The sequence below is a fragment of the Daphnia carinata genome, chromosome 1 (genome assembly GCF_022539665.2).
Source record: "Daphnia carinata strain CSIRO-1 chromosome 1, CSIRO_AGI_Dcar_HiC_V3, whole genome shotgun sequence".
Taxonomy (NCBI): Eukaryota; Metazoa; Arthropoda; class Branchiopoda; order Diplostraca; family Daphniidae; genus Daphnia; species Daphnia carinata.
In genome coordinates, this window is record NC_081331.1 from 7990212 (window position 1) to 8004406 (window position 14195).

At 44.1% G+C, this 14195-nt stretch overlaps 1 pseudogene; it reads left to right on the top strand.

The window, feature by feature from the left end:
- Nucleotides 1-14195, top strand: part of LOC130701589 (uncharacterized) — a 90588-nt pseudogene that overhangs the window by 49429 nt on the left and 26964 nt on the right.

A 14195-nucleotide genomic window follows, 5' to 3' on the forward strand; every position in this document is an offset into this window, starting at 1 on the left:
ATTAATCAAAAAGCCCCCACAGGTGTGCCAAGTCGCCCCTTTTATATCCGGCGACGAGGGTGGTGCTCCAAAGGACGGCCATAACTGGGGAGGGATTTCCATCCTAGCGCTGTTGCCGCTACCGCGGTGACGAATCGAATATTTCCGACGCGACATCCCCCTCCTTAAGTCGCGACTCGTCCCGATCGCGCTCGTGTGCCAGGAAAATAGAAGTCTAAAATCTAATATTTGTGTTACGGGGTAGAGGGATTACAGGGTTAGAGGAATTACACGACATTGACTTCATTTATAGGGGGGACTAAAGTAAATAAAAGCATTTCTCATGAATAAAAGTTGGGGCCGCCGCCGACCCATCTAGCGCTCGTAGCCTCAATACTCACCGGCCGACCAAGAGATGGCGTGGCCAGTTAGTGTTCTTTTCCAACCACGCTATTCAGTCTCTTCTCATGTCCTCATGTTCTCGCCGGCTTCCATCACGTCCGTTTGGTCCCCTTTCGTCCTCTCTTCCTTCCCGATCGGGTGTTGGTGATCGTGGTCTCGTATTACCCGAGTTGGTCTCGCAAAAACGAGCAATATGACCGGAGCGTCCACATCGGTAGCAGATTGGTTTTCCGTCTACTGTTCGAGAAGTATTCTCCCCTCCCAGGCATAATTGTTTAGTGCCTCGTTCCAGCTCTTCTATCCGAGCTGCCATATCGCGTATTAAATTTTTTAACTCGTCATGCGACCCTGGGCGCGTGCTGTCTCGCTTTGCGTCGGACTCGTAGGCTTCTTGTTTCAACGGAGTTCGCCTTTCTTCGTAGTCAGCATACGTGACTCGCTTGGCTGGAATAGGTTCCTTCGCTTGTCCCATAAAATTAACTACCTGATGCGGCTTCTCTGAATCCTCATATGCCCTAGTATAAATTTTTAATGCTCTAAAAAATTCATCTGTCGTCCGGGGCTGTTTAATTGTCATTTCTCGCTTCAAAGGCTGATTAAGCCCACGCAAAAGATAATCTATTTTCTTCGCTTCAGACATCATAGGGTTCAGCCTACGGCACTGATTGAGCACGTCATAGAAATATCCTACGACCGTTTCCGAAGCCTCCTGCTTCGGATTACGTAGCATAGCTTTATGATAGCGGTCGAAATCCTCCGAGCGAAATGTTTCTAAAAATCGCGTTCGTAGGCCCCTTATCCCGCTTTCGGCCTCCCTCCCAGGCGCGGCTTCACGCGGAGCAACATCGTCCCAGACCACCTGTCCTATTTGACAAGCTAGCCAATCCTTTGCTGTGCCTTCTACGAATAATCCAAAGTATTCCGCTTTCTCAGCGGGACCCCATCCATTAAAATTGGCGGTCCTCTCGAAGCGTTCTATCCATTCAGCGGCGTCATCGTCTGGTCCTCCGCGGAAAACTGGTACTTCACGATACTGCGATGGATGAGCCGGTGCACGCTGAGCGGCTCCTCCTGCCTGTGCAGGTACACGGGCGGGAGGTCCATCATTTCCTCTAAATTCCGCACGTTGGGCCATTTCAAGCGTTGGTGCTATAACGAGCGGTAAAGCTCCAGAAAAATCGTCTAACCCCTTATCTCTTCCTTCCCTTGCGCACTCGTTTAAAAGGTTCCTTGCTTTTCGGCTATCTTCCGTTGCTCCCTCGGATCAATACACGTTTGTTCTCCTACACCACTATCTCTCGATCTTGCTTCCTGATCAAACTTCCGATACCTACAAGAGGAATTTGTCCTCGCGTTCGACTTTCCGATCGGGTTCAGTGATACGATTCCTCTTCTCGGAAAGGTATGGCCGATCGCTTTGGCAGTCTGTGCCCCTACTTCTGAGGAACTTGTCCTCGCGTTCGACTTTCCGATCGGGTTCAGTGATACGATTCCTCTTCGCGGAAAGGTATGGCCGATCGCTTTGGCAGTCTGTGCCCCTACTTCTGAGGAACTTGTCCTCGCGTTCGACGTTCCGATCGGGTTAAGTGATATGATTCCTCTTCTCGGAAAGGTATGGCCGATCGCTTTGGCAGTCCGTGCCCCTACTTCTGTAACTCTCTTTAGAGATTCCGCCTGACTTCCGTCAAGACCAACGTTGCGTTGTCCTTCCTCGCTTATCGGGGACGCGGCTAACCCTCGTAAACGCCTGCTCTGCCTAGGCGGATCCGTACTCATCCACCGAGCTACGTCTCTCTCTCCCACCCAATGGTAGGCCTGTCGGGCTTTCACTACGCGCTTTCCACAACTTACTCGGACGGGTCTCAACCTAACAGCGAATCAAGGAAATCGGCCAGGTCTGTGGTCCTGTACCACGGCAATTTAAGGCACTTTCTAGCCGGCCGGTCACACTTCCCAAGGACCCCTAAACAGCACCTGCCTCCATGTCCCTTATTCAAAAACTTCCCAAGACCCGTGCGAAAAGAACAACAATTGCGCTTACCTTACTCAGCCTAACAGGTGGTACCCTGCATCTCCACCATGTCACGGCCATGGATCTTTACAAAGATAGAGACGTCGTGCTTCAGATTAAAAGATAATGTGTATTTCACCACAAGGTTCCATAACACAACTGCAAAACTAACTGCTCTAACCAATTAATCAAAAAGCCCCCACAGGTGTGCCAAGTCGCCCCTTTTATATCCGGCGACGAGGGTGGTGCTCCAAAGGACGGCCATAACTGGGGAGGGATTTCCATCCTAGCGCTGTTGTCGCTACCGCGGTGACGAATCGAATATTTCCGACGCGACAATAGTTCCATGTTAAATTACATTGGCAACAGTTTTTTTTCCTTTTTGTTTGGCTACTTACCAGGACCCCAGACAAGTTCCTAGTTTATCATGTTAAATCAGCTTCTTCTTGTGATGAATTCCAAACAATAGCACGAGAGGAAACGACTGGATGGCGTGACTTCCTGCGTTGTTGTAACAGACATACTAAAAGAACTCTTGAAAGATGAGTTAGCCGAAAGCAATGACGAACATTTGGTAAAGCTACACCACCTATGTGAAACAGGTGGACTTGTTTTACCAGATTGCAGTGTTGGATTGGCAAGCCGAAGCCCCAAACCAATCGAAGTGGCTTATGCATTCCTTCCAGTGAATGAAGAAACAAGAGCTGAGTTAGTGGCTAGCGATTCTCCGCACCAAGTTTGGATCTCATTTACTCTCTCTCTAATTGTATGTGATAATCTACTGCAGTTTTACGTCACAATCGTCAAGTTTCAGAAAACCTTGTTGTCATTGGTAGAATATATAAAAAAATAATGAATAAAATAACGAAGCTTGAAGTTATTTAGGAAAAAAAAGACATACAATCTGAAAAACTTTTATTTATTCCATATTTCTAATTGGAACATGACACATCTCATGTTGCTCTGGTTTCACCGAGCGTCCGGTCAGGGATGAACGGACATCGAACGCTAGTGTAAAGCATCTTCCTTGTGAAAAGACTGGCTTTACTGTATTAAGACAAAAGGAAATAATAACGAGCTCGGAGGCGTATTTCCCACAATGATGGATTTATTATTTTAGATTAAGCATACTACATTAAGCAAGGACATAGAGAGAAATAAAGATACAGTAGGGAAACTAAAGAGAGAAGAGAGACAATTATAACCAAGTCTTACCGTGATAACACGAGTGGGTAGCGGAAAGATATCGACACGGAAGCGAACGAGATAACCTCACGCTCACGAAGTCAATACGCAATCAAATAGATTGAACCAGTGTTTAAGAAAAAGGGACAAATGCACTGTCCAAGAATAACTAAGTTCGAACAGATGCAATTAAAGCAAGTTAAGCAGATAAAGTTTACACGAAAGAGTACAGTTTACTACGCAATACTATTAACCAAAAGATAAGAGCAACAAGATTAAATTCAGGCGACTACCTTACTCAGCTGCAAGTTCTTGTCTGATCTTTATCATATTTTGGGTTCACGATTACACTTCGCATATTGGCAAATTGGTGAGTTGCTGTGCGAGTATTTGCAACCAATCAAAGATGTTTAAAATGGCGTGATAATGGTGCGATGATGGGCGCCAATCAAAGATGTTTTATAAGTGGCGTCATGCTGATGACACATGGATGCGTCAGCTAGCTATCAGGTGTTCATCTAGGTCACCCGTGTTGCGTATGTATATTGTTGCCATGGGCATGTTTTATACTAATTACTTATTAAAGATACTACAGAAAGGGCATATAAGTTGAAGATGTATATTGGCTTCGTTACATCACTCCCGGCGGCGTGAGATTACGTCCCGTAATCAGACTGGATGCATGGGAATGGATTCGGAAGCTGGTTGCCGTGATTTGTAGGTGGGACGGCAGCATACGACCCAAATGACGGGGAAAAGGCCGCAACTATAGCAAATACGTAAGAAAAGAAGCACTAAAAGGCATAATATGCCGATGAAGAAATAGTTCTTGATAGTGTAAAGTATGCTCTCCTCGAGAGAGACTAGCTTTACGAATTAATAATGAGTCAAACTCGGAGGCGATTTTTACCCACACAACGATTATATTTTCCAAGTAAGGTAAACGATACAAAAGTCAGTTTGGAATAGGGACAAAAAGGAGTTGGGCTAAAGAAAGGGAAGCCAAGTGTAATACGACACCGCAATGTAAACTTACCGCGGTGGCTCGAGCGGGGCACGGGCGAAGATATAAGAGAGGGCGGCTGTAACAGGACTTAGTCGGCACGTGCTTAAAATAATATGGGTGAATTGAACACTTAGTCAGGCACGCGACACAGCTCAATTCCCTGGTACAGAGTTACCGATAGGAATGTACTAGCTGAACTTGAACTCAACCTGTAAGAGCCAAAGGCACACCGACAACTGAACTCTTTCAGATTGTAGTTCACCACGAAACCTCGCATATTGCACAACAATTAACAACTGCGCAATTACATGTCGCAATTAGTGAAATTTGATACATCATTCTGATGGTGCAATACAGGTCATCGCATAAACAGCCAATCACAATTGTTACTAAGCGGCTCGGCCGATGTAATATGATACGCTACTGCGCAATTTATATTGCGCCGCTACAATTGCGCAATTATACTATTGCGTGATACATGAGTCATCAATAAAGTTAAAACGGAAAGGTATTTTGAATAAAAATATTTATTTGCTTCGTTACATCACTCCCGGCGGCGTGAGATTACGTCCCGTAATCAGACGTGATGCATGGGAATGGATTCAGAGGATGTTGAACGTTTACGGGGGCGACGGCACATAATACAGAAGATCTTGAAGAGACCGCAACTGTAGCAGATGCGTAAGAAGAGTAATACGAGGATGCACAAGATGCCGATGAAGAAGTAATTCTTGATTATTTCCCACCAAGATGTGTAAGTTCCGACACTGGAGGCCGTTATGAAAATGTTTGTAGCACTGGGTTTGCCGTGAGACGTGAATTCGGATGATGGATGTTCGTTGATTACAGCAGCTATGTCGGCCATGATGTTCATGTGGTTAAGCATATTGTCGGTGTATGCCGGGTTACTTTGGTGTTCGTAGTCGAAAAATTCGACGTTCTCGTAGCGGAAATAGTGTGCCAGCGTTTGCTCAGGCAATACAATTGTGGCTTCGAGTTGTTCCCACGTATTATTACGGAAGGCATAGGGTTTGTTATTGAAATTGACAAATCCATTTGTCCAATAACAAGGAGAATATTTTACGAGTTCCCAGCCATCGAGGTTAATCGTATAATTTTGGAATTTTGGTTGCGGTCCGCACGAAGTCAATACAGTCTCAAATGTGACATTTAAGGCCTGACATTGAATTAATACGACCGTCTTCCCGAATGCTTGTAATTTCGTGCACCGGGGTAAGTTTAATTGTGAGGCCGCTAGCCATCCATTATATTGGGCGGTTGTGACGGCCCTTTCATGTTTGGCTTTACGAGCTTCACATTGAAGTAGTTGAACCTGTCGTGCCAATTCATTCTCGTGGTCGGTGAGTTGATCACGGATGTATTGGATATTGGCCGGAATATTTAAGTTTTCGGCGCCGAGTGGCGCTCGGGTCTCCACTGGGGTTGCTTTTTCCATTATGGCTGCCGTCGTGACGAAGAGTTTTGATTGGCCGACGATTTCATATGAAGAAGTTCTATTGGAGCAATTTTGTTGTACTGAAACGCAGCGCAGTACTGGTGTCAGGTGGAAGTCCAATTGGTTTTTGTCATCTTGGAGTCTAAGGAGTGGTTTTTCTCCTGGCAATCGGGTCAGCATACCGATGCCGTCTTCGACGAGTCTGGTAGTTACTTTGGTCTTCTGTGTGTAGGTTTTGTCCCAAATCAGTGTTAAGTGATTGTGTGACAAATTGCCGGACGTAGCAGAAGCAATTCCGATGGGTGTTGAGAAGTCTGCATCCTCCTTTTGCTGGAAAAGTTCGACTTTCTCGAGAACGCAGTTTATGATTGACGAATCAATTGTTTGTAACCAGTATCCAGAGATATCTGGTTCATTGTCGAACACAAATTTTCCGTCGACAAAAGTCATCCGGTTATCATTGCACCTCTTGTTGTCAATCATTTCGTTGCAGTCGGCGGGGGTAGTATCAATTGGGATTTTATCCGGCACAACCAATAGTTGCCCGAAGAAGGTCATTGTGATGTGTCGGATATTTTTCCAACGGGCACAGATGTAACCCGGGAATTTAGTCGCGGCGCGTTCTTCACTATACACGGCGTATTTCACCTTGGTGGCTTTAATATCGGTGGATGTCGGTTGACAATTCTCATCGGAGAATTGAAGAATTCCCACCTTCACTGGTTCCGCGCAATTGCATACGGTAGTCTCGAAGGCCTGGGAATGTAATCCGTGAAGGCATAACAGCAACAGGAATGAAATCGGGGACATTGCTATATCCGGCCGGTACACAGAAGCAGTACATACGAACAAAAGAAAACATGTGACTCAACAAGAAAAATGTCATTGTGTGGGCTTCTTAACTGAGTAACATTAAAAATACAAGGAAAATAGTGGGGAACGTGAAAGTGAAGGATAGCCTACGGCTATTGGGAGGTCAACGGCTTTTCCCGTCGGCTTTGCTAGTAGGCTACGGCAAAGAGAAAGGGGGAAAAGGGCACTGGAATATAGTTGTGTTTTGAGGGGGAAGAACAACTTGTTTTTTATATTATTTAGTATCGTTGGGAAGAGGAAAAGATAACCATAATTATCGGAAAGAAGGAATTATAAAAATACAGGGTGGTTTAGTGGAGAATAGAAGAAAAGAAACGTTTAAAAGTTTGCGACGGGAAGATATTTTGCCGTGGGGTCCAAGGTCCGAGAGTAGTATTACTTCCAGGCAAAGAGGGGCGGCGCTATTACTGTATTGTCATTGTGGGCTATGGACAAGATGCAGTGTATGAATGAAAGGGAATGTGCATAGTACGGTGGGGCCTATTGGGCTGAAATATAAAGTTGGCTACGCTTGGAAGATATGTGTGGAGCGGATAATGAAAGGAGACGCGGAAGAGATAGGAATGGTCTCTTATTTACGGGGCTCGACGAAAGTGGAAACAAGATATTTTACGAAGGACAGATTTTTTTTTTTTTTTTTCTTTTTTATTCTTCCTAGTTATATAAATACCGTTAAGTGTATCACCATTATTAATTGTTTGTTTTTTTTTTTTTTTTTGTTTTTTTTTTGTTTTTTTTTTTTTTTTTTTTTTTTTCAGTCACAATTATTTTTTTTTTTTTTTTTTTTTTTTTTTTTTTTTTTTTTTTTTTTTTTTGTTTCTTTTTGAGTTTACGTACGACAAATGGTCAATTAACTACCGTGTCTATTTATTCGACAAAGCGTAGAAAGAAAAAGACATACGATATTGCTGAAGGGAAACGTGGGGTAAACATGAAGGGTGGAAAAGAAGCTTGAGGGTAACATAAGGGATAACCACATTACAAGAGACTGAAAATGAATAACATGTAGAAAGTTTTTTTTTTTTTCTTTTCTCTTCCTTCGACCCCTTTAAAGGCATCTCAGCCTCTTAGCACGAGGGTCATCCTCGTCGTCATCCTCGCCGGATCTCTTATGGGACGCGTCCCAGTGGCACGATGTCCACCCGTAGAGCGGTGGGTGGCGCCCTTCAGGGTCCAGATCCAGGATCGCCTTCAGGGTGTTCACAGCGTCATGCCATTCCTCCATGTAGATCCGGTTTAGGAGAATTCCGGTCAGCTTATAGGTTCTGTCCTGCAGCTGTCTTTTATCGCGAGCCATTCCCTGGAACCAATCTTCTTCATCTTGCTTCTCGTGGACTTCCACTCGGCTGAGGTCCACGGGCTCCTGCATCTCGCATGGAGCCGGCGACTCCCTGGGAACGGTCTCCGCGTCGTCGGATGCCGAGGGTGAGACCAAGTTTACGACGACGACCTCCGGAAAGGGCAGCGGAATCGCTACAATTGGGGTCCAGGTGCCGTCGATCTCGGCCTCGATGATGGCGGACTGTGGCTTGTTGTCTTCCATGGTACGGTGATTCAGAGCAACTACAGGTGGCGGAACGGATAGTTCGTAATTGCTTACTGAGAGTATGAGAAGTTGTGATCTGTTTCACTCGGCGCACGGTTTATATAGTAGTCCGCTCGGTGCAGTTTTGACAATCGAGACTATGCTATATGATGTCACTACGTGTCGTCCCTGTAACGAATCGGCTTCCTCCTATTTCGCTGAGGGCGTCGGGTGACACTTTCTTGATGCGACAACGCTGATGTCCCATCATCCAAGGGTTCAGATTGCCGAAGGTCGAAATCACTGGCGGCGTATGTAGGATTGTTTTCGGAGAATGCCACTGGATGCTGTGAGTCAATCGTCACATCGCAATTGTCATTTGAGGACACTCGCCCTTCGATCGGCAGATGAGGCTGTCTGATCATATTGTCCCCTCGCACTAATTGATGGCTCACCGAATCGGTGTCTAATGTCAGCTCTGGCACGGCCTCGTTCACAACACTGGGTAGGCTTTCGGCCTCGTCCTTGAGCTCGTGTGCACACGCGTCTGCCGTTTGGGTTGCAACCGACTTGCGGAATCGGTTCTCAAATTCCGAGGGTGTCTCGAATGACGGGCAATGTTCATCTTTCCATAGCATTGTCTCGTACAAAGGTTTTAATCTATTTACATGCGTACGCTGGCATACGTACGAGTTATCAGCTATATCGACCGTATTATTCGAATAAACTTTTACCACTCTATACGGTCCTTTATATTTTGACGTAAATTTCTTGCTATCTCCTTCCTTGACTACTCGAATATCCAATAACACCCGATCGCCTATCACATATCGTTTTTCTTTCGCGCGCTTGTTATATTGTTCCCTTTGGCGCTTTCTAGCTTTTTCGCTTTCCTCTCTAACTCTTTGAAAACTATAACGCAAACGTTCTGTCAGATTCCCAACATAGTCAGAAGAAGATTTGAATGTTTTGGGAGATGCATTAAGAAATTCGTTAATAGGAATGTTTGGGTCCCTACCGTGAAGTAAATAATATGGAGTGTCCAATGTCGAAGAGTGGACCGAGCTACGATACGCAAATAAAACATCATCTAATATTTCTTCCCAATTGGCATGCTCGCCGTCTTTTAATTCTTTTCTTAACATAGACGTTAAAGTTCGATTGAACCTTTCCGTCTCCCCATTACTAGCAGGGTTATAAGCGGTGGTTAACCTCTGATCGATCTTCAATTTTTTACAAAAATAGCGAAATAACTTGGACGTGAAATTTGTCCCACGATCAGAAATAATTGCCTTAGGCATACCATGTCTAACAATAACAGTTTTATATACACATTCTGCTGTTGTCTGAGCAGTTTGATCTTTTAAAGCAACAGCCTCAACCCAACGGCTAAAATAATCTGTAATAACTAAAATGTAACTATTACCATTGGGCGAAACTGGTGTAATAGGACCCAGAAAGTCCATTCCAATTACATCAAAAGGAGCCTTCGCAATTTCGTGCGGATGCAAAAGTGCTCGATAGGGTGAAGCAGTGTTGGCTATGCAAACTTCACAAGCCCGGCAATATTCTTTAACATCGCCTCTCATGTTGGGCCAATAATAATTATTTTTGACTTTCATATAGGTCTTATAAAATGCCAAATGTCCACCCATCGGTGCGTCGTGTAATTCTTTAAGCACTAGTTGGCGTAGGGATAATGGCAAAACTAATTGATGATGGGTGTCGTTCCTTTTATTACTCTGAGATGGCAGTTCCCGTCTATAAAGTATTCCTTCAATTACCTCAAAATATTCAATTTCCTTTACCCACTCGGGTTTGGACAATGTAAAAATTTCATCCAGCTCTCCTTCTTCCAGATAATTCTTGATGGCTATACAGAGGTCGTCCTCCTGTTGTTTTTCGCAGATCAATTTAATATCCTTCCCAGTTTGAATGCTAGCTATTTTTAATCTAGACAAACAGTCCGCGTTCTGGTGAACACGGCCTGGCCTATATTTTAATTCATAATTTGTTGCAGCCAATAAAATGGCCCACCTCCCTAACCTTCCATTATTATCCTTCTGATTTTTAAGCCACTGCAAAGGACGATGGTCACTAATTATCTCAAAGGGTTTATCCAAGAGATAGTGACGGAAATGTTTAATGGCATCCACGACTGCCAGAGCTTCTTTTTCGGTTGTACTATACTTCATTTCCGCCTTAGTTAACTGCCTACTGGAGTACGCTATCGGGTGCTCTTGGCCGTTTTGCATTTGAGATAAGACGGCCCCAATACCATAGTCGCAGGCGTCAGTGAAAAGAATAAATTTTTCATTAAAATTTGGATATGCGAGAACCGGCGGTGTAACCAGGGATGTCCGTAACTTTACAAACGCGACTTGTTCTTCGTCTCCCCAGGTAAAAGGTCTTTTACTAAGATCTTTGTGAGTTAACCTAGTCAGAGGTTTTGCGATTGAACCAAAGTTGGGAATAAATCTCCTATAATAACCTGCTAACCCGAGAAATGACCTCACCTCATCGGCAGAAGTAGGCGTTTTGTAATTTAATATTTTGTCGATTTTTCCAGGATCAGGTTTAATTCCCTCAGTCGAAATGACGTGGCCCAAATAATTTACAGAACTTTTAACGAATTGACATTTCTTAAGCTTTAATTTTAAATTGGCAGTTTTCAATAAGGTAAAAATTTCCCGAATATCTTTCAAATGATTATCAAAAGTATCCGAAAATATAATGACGTCATCCAAATAAGCTAACGCTTTATGTCCCAAAACGTCTTTCAGTACATAATTCATTAATCTTTGAAATGTGGCAGGTGCATTGCACAAGCCAAACGCCATCCTTTTAAACTCGTAAAGATTGTTTTCTACTACAAAAGCCGTTTTTTCAATGTCTGGTTCATTCACTTGAATTTGCCAGTAGCCGGAGGCCAAATCGAGGGTCGTAAAAAATTTCTTCCCATATAATTTATCTAACGTTTCATCAATCCTTGGCATAGGGAATGAATCTTTTTTTGTAATGCTATTTAATTTCCGATAATCAACGCAAAACCTCACGTCTCCGCCTTTCTTCTCAACCAAAACCACAGGTGACGCCCATGGAGAATGAGAATATTGTATTACATTTGCGTCCATCATTTCCTGCACTTTATCCTCCAGTATCTTTCTTTGGTGGTTCGTAACTCGATAGGGTCGTTGCCGGATAGGGCCTCTTCCTTGGGTATCGATCGTATGCTTAATGAGATTAGTGCTCCCTAATTCCGACTCTTTTGTTGCGAACAAGTCATGAAAGTCATTTAATAAACTTGAGAGCGGAGCTTGAAATTCAGCGTCGACTTCCGAAATTAAAACTAGCTCCCGTTTTTGTGTAGGCTTTTCCTCTGGTTGACATAAGGCAATCTTACCAATTACGTTATGAATTACTTCGATTTGGCCTAAGGTTGTATTCCTAGGAAGTATGACTTGACTTAACGAATGGTTTTCGACCATAATTTGATATTTCCCATCTCCCGATACAGTTCCAACAAATTCTTCAATAAAAATACCGGCCGGCAAATCCTCTGCTGGGGTAAAAATAAATGTGCTATTAGGGGGGACATACGGAAATGAACCTGTCATTTGCGCTGCGATTACGAGCGCCGTCTGACGAACTAGCGTCGTCTTTTTGACCGTCGTAATTGCCATGTCTGGTGCCCTAGAGATGGCTGATCCCTGCTCATCCCTGGCTAAGTAAATACGTTTGGCTTCTCCGTCAAGCCGAAACCCGTGTTTCTGGATTGCATCCCATCCAAGGATACAGTCTTCAGAAACACCATTTGTAACAATGAACTCTTGCCGTAAAACGGACTCTCCGTAACGTACGGGCAATGTAACTTTACCCAGCGTATGCAACTTGTTATCTCCCACATCGTATAAATCGAAATCAAGCTGACTGCAGGTTACTTGATTTCTCGAGGGAAGCTTTTGAAATATCTTCTCGTGAATTATGCTTCTAGACGCGCCTGTGTCAAATAATGCCTGTAAAGGGATCTGAAAAATTTGTAATGGAATTCTGGGGGTCGATTCGTTTATTATTGTTGTTAATTTCGCAACTTGTCGGGATTTCAACTGAGGTACCCTATCAACTGACCCGAAGTTACAGTTGATACTTATTGGTTTCCCTGATGCTGAGGGGGACCCGGAATATTAGGCCTACTGGCCCTATACTTAGGACAATTGTTTGATTTATGGCCGATCTCACGGCAAGAATAGCAAATTGGGGGCTGTGCTTGTTCCAACATATACCGTTGAAATTTACGGCACTCCGATTGTGTGTGACCCCGAAACCCACAATAGTTGCAAGTTATTACATTCTCAATAGGCCCATTGTTCGGATTATGACCAGATCTTGGCGAAGATGGCATATAATTTGTAGGCCTATTTTGGTTCTTATCCCCTTGATACGGGTGGGTGTTACTCTTAGGGAAAGGTGGAGGGTTTGTCTTCCAGTTAACTTTCCCGATTGCCGTTGCCTGTTTGAAATGATACCCTTTTTTTATATGGGGCACCCGCCGAAGAAGAAACATTATCCTTCTTATTAATTTGGAGTTGTTTGACCGCCTGACTGAGCTCGCGCAGCGCATCTTTAATTTCATCCTTCTCCGATTTCGGAGTGTCTACGATCTTGTTCCCTTGACGTATATTCGCGACGGCCTGATTGACTATTGCTTTCTGATCGATTAACATCTGCTTAATCTCATGCAATTCTGTATTTTCTGCACCTTTCGACTCGTCGATCGCCCTAACAAACTCATGTTTTTCACGGTCAGATTCGAGTGCTTCCAAGCGAACAGCATAAACGCGTGTCGTTGCAACCAGTGCGTTAAAGTCGCCAAATTCTTTGTACTTAACTTTCGCCTGTAACTTGGAATCCAAACCTTCGATAAATTTCTGCATGAGAATAATTGAAAAGGAACGCTCGATATGGCCTACAGGATACGCTTTTTTAAAGATTTCCTGAAGACGATGAGCATAATCAATTATTTTTTCTCCCGGTTTCCGTTTAGCCTTATTAAATTTCTTAATATACAAGTCAACGTTTTCGTCCCCGTGAAAGTGATCAAGTAAAGCTTCTTTAATAGACGTATAGTCATGAGGATGATCTTTGACAATATTTTGCACTACGGAAAAAGCCTTATCAGTCATTTTTGCTCGCAACATCTGAATAACCTTCTCCTCTGACCATCCTGACCCCTCAACTACGCTTTCAAAGGATTCGATCCAGGAATCAAAACGAGAAATTGGACTCCCTGAAAAAGAAGGAAGCAGTTGTAAGCGCGCGAAGGTATGTTGGGTAGTCTGAAGATCGTTCAAGTCGTTGACCGTGGCTGCCCGTGATGGGGATGAAGAACTAGCCATGTTTGGATTAAATGAAGGGAAATTTATTGTTCCTCGTTGTGGATTCGGAGGGAGTTCTGGAATGCCACTCGAAATTGCCTGATGCCCTCTGGTATCTCTTCCGGTCGTCTGGAGGGTTGGATGTGAGGAACGATTCGATTGATTGATCGTCTGCAACGTTGGCGTCTGCTGTGTGTCCGCCGTTCTTGCGAGGTTGTTTCCGACAGCGGCGATGTGTGTTGGGCCGGTGTGGCTTGTAGTTGGGTAATGTTCGTTTGTATGCACAACAGCGCTTGTTTCAATCGTATTTCCGTTTGCGTGATTAGTGGTTTGATGTTGTTGGCCTCCTGTGCGTTGACTGGGTTGTTGGCTTTCGGAAAATT